The 3,195-nt window shown below is 38.1% G+C and overlaps 1 long non-coding RNA gene across 1 annotated transcript; it reads left to right on the forward strand.

The window, feature by feature from the left end:
- The first annotated feature begins 2,180 nt into the window (after positions 1-2,180).
- Positions 2,181-3,055, forward strand: LOC116693974 (uncharacterized). Its single transcript, XR_004333044.1, has 2 exons — positions 2,181-2,313; positions 2,953-3,055. It is a non-coding gene; the product is annotated as an uncharacterized LOC116693974 (long non-coding RNA).
- The last annotated feature ends 140 nt before the right edge of the window (positions 3,056-3,195 follow it).

Here is a 3,195-nt window from a genome sequence, read left to right on the forward strand (position 1 = left end):
ATGTAAATACGCACGAAAAAGGTTAAAGGACTTAATGGACTTGCTGTCAATGGAACAGACCGCATTAGCCCAAGGACATAAAGGACCCTGGATCTTTGTAAGGCTATTACGGTTGGGTACCTTTTGCAACTGAACCAAAATCAGTACCGATACCTGTACCTGAAATTCGGTTCCCAGTACCCAACGGTATTTTTTTGCGGTACTTTCCCTGATTTCAGTTGGAAAAATTATTCCAAATCTATTTATTATAATTTGCAATGTTATTTATTTAGATAATTTTAAACTGACAGAAATTAAATTAAAAAAAACCTCCCTCTCTTCTTGAATTGAAAAAATGACAAAACCTTTATTCTTGTATTTGCATATTATTCTATTTTAGCCGGTTTAATTTCCATTTAATGTTTTAATTAAAGCACTTTGAATTGCCTTGTAGCTGAAAGGTGTTATAGAAATAAAGTTACCTTAACTTATAACTTAAGGTAACTTGTCATTCAGTAATGACAAGCGGAAGTTGTAAGAAACCACTGTTGTGCCTGTTGTGCCTGCTTGTCACACTGGATAAGCTTGCTCTTATGCGCTCTCAGGCACCGAAATTTGGCACCGTTTGATTTTAAGTGAACCAATACTTGGTAATACTGACGTTATTCGGTCAGTACAGGTAAAACTACAGGGTTTGGTACCCAACTCTTAAGGCTATACTTGGAAAAACTAGACATATAGCCCCCCCTCCTCCCCTTGTCTGTTTTTGTGTAATGTTTGATGAGTTTGTGGTTTTGTGTTTTATCTGTATGTGGCGTGTGACTGTTTTGTCAGAAAAGAACACCGCTCCTTGCGGCACTCAGACACTAAAAACCATAACCAATGAAAACTGAACTCTCTGCTGAGTTAAATGATACTTCACACAATAGTGTGCATCCAAAGGTATAGGGGTGGTTCAGTGTCCCATGTGGACTTCGGTGACCAAACATCCTCTTTTGCCCTGACATGTCCACTTTTTACGTATTGTCTGGGGGGCTTTATAAATTTATGAAAATGTCCGGTTTTCACTGTTTTTCATGGGACCATTAAGCGTGTACTTAAATTGACTGGCGCTTTGCACACAATACTACCAAAGTTTGTTGCGAGTCATAATTCCCGAGAGGCTGCCTTGCGGGCAGTTCTGTCACGTGCACATGTAGGGAGCAGATCAGACAGGGAGCAGATCAGAAAGCGGAACAGATCAGACAGGGAGCACATACAGGGAGCAGATCAGACAGGGAGCACATACAGGGAGTAGATCAGACAGGGAGCAGATCAGACAACGGAGCAGATCAGACAAGGAGCACATACAGGGAGCAGATCAGACAGCGGAGTAGCATTGAACACAAAATGCTGAAGCGTAAGTGCAGCTTCACAGTTAAACTGCAAAAAAAACTTTACATATACCGTCCCGGTCAGGACAAGTGGGAGGCGGTGTGCACCGTGTGCAAAGCTAGCACATATGTTTCAGTGTCTAAGAAAGGTGCTGGAGCTCTCAAAGCTCACATGGAGACCAAAAAACCTAATCTTATTACATCGAAAAGTTTTAAGAGTTATTTAGTTGAAACTGGATTTTGAAACTGACACAGAATAGGTCATATTTAGAACATTATTTCATCTTTATTTTTATTTATTTGAAAGAGCAATTATTTTATTACAGGTTGTTACATATTTAATTTTATCACATAAGTTATTTTTATACTATTGAGGCATAATAAAGCATGTTCATTAACCTCTGACAAGGCTGTCGGAATTTCTGTTTCGAGGCCGGGCCGAGTGTCCTTTTTTTTGGAAATCAAAATATGGTCACCCTAATGTAAACCACACATTATAAATTTCTTGTACAGTAAATTGGATGATGTTTGTCATATTAGGCGGATATCCTGTTGCCAGCCAGGGTCGCTATGACCAAAACTCAATTTTGGCCTGGAGATGTATGGGCTGAAAGATGTGCCACCAGAAACTGAATTTGAATAATTTATATTTAGATTTGAATTGCTTAACTTGAATAATTGAATTGAAAAAGTGAATTTGAATCACATCGTTTGAAAGATCATTAAGAGGCTAGGCCAGGCTCCTCTGTTGCATTGGGAGAACACATGAATTGCGTGCTTGCATCATTCAAAATGTTTTGTCTTAACTTCCGCTCTGCTTTTCAAAGCACTGGACGAAATGGTTGTGGAACTGTGAACTGTGCTGTTCAGTTTTTTTGTTGAGATGGAGAAGGTGAATCATTGTCAGTCTGCTTGCAGAAGGAGAATATTCTTTTGGCAACTTTGCCTGCAACGTGCGATGGTAGGTAACATTACCGACACTAATAGGCTATGATGGAAGCAATAGTCGTTATCTCTTATTTATCCCTTATCAGTAAATTAAAAACTTGTGAGAATTCATGTTTGTAGTTGGCATAACACTAACCAGCAAGGAGAATTGCATTGAGTAATCTTAGTTACATTAAGCTTACAGTAGCTAACAGTTTACATTAGTCTGTCATTGTCCAGTAGCTTCAAATGCAGTGTTAAATTTGATCAGCAACTACAACAAGGTAAACGCTACCAGCTAATGAGCTACCACATGATATGCAGTAAATTGAAAGTGAGAAATGTTAAACATTACTGTAGACACACAAGCTCCAACCAACATCATAAATCATAATAAGACCATTGATAAACACCCACTAACACAGTAAATGTAGGTGTTAGTGAGTTAAATTGTCAACAGTTGTCAGATAAGTCCATGATGAAGAAACTACACCACTACACAGTTACATAAAGTACCTTCATGTTACAGTATGCCTACATATATTTGTGATACAATTGTAATCTTACCCGGACAGGTTGGATAACTACTGGACTAACATAAAGCTATCTAATCTTACCAGGACAGGTTAGATAACTACTGGACTAACCTAAAGCTTTCTCCTTCTGTCTGCAGGCTGGAAGCAACACCATCATCGGCAGCTGAGTCTGATCGCCCTTCATGTTGAATATACTTGTGTACAGTATAGTAATGTTTGAATAAATGTTATAATGAAGATGCACTTATTGTTAAGGTCTTGTATACCTAACGAGTTATTAAAACAGGTAGCATCTGAATATAATTATTCAGTTAGAAGTTTCCTGTGTCCAGGTCATAATTTGATGTAAAAATAGACATTGAAAAACAGTTTATATTATA

Source organism: Etheostoma spectabile, chromosome 8 (genome assembly GCF_008692095.1).
Source record: "Etheostoma spectabile isolate EspeVRDwgs_2016 chromosome 8, UIUC_Espe_1.0, whole genome shotgun sequence".
Taxonomy (NCBI): Eukaryota; Metazoa; Chordata; class Actinopteri; order Perciformes; family Percidae; genus Etheostoma; species Etheostoma spectabile.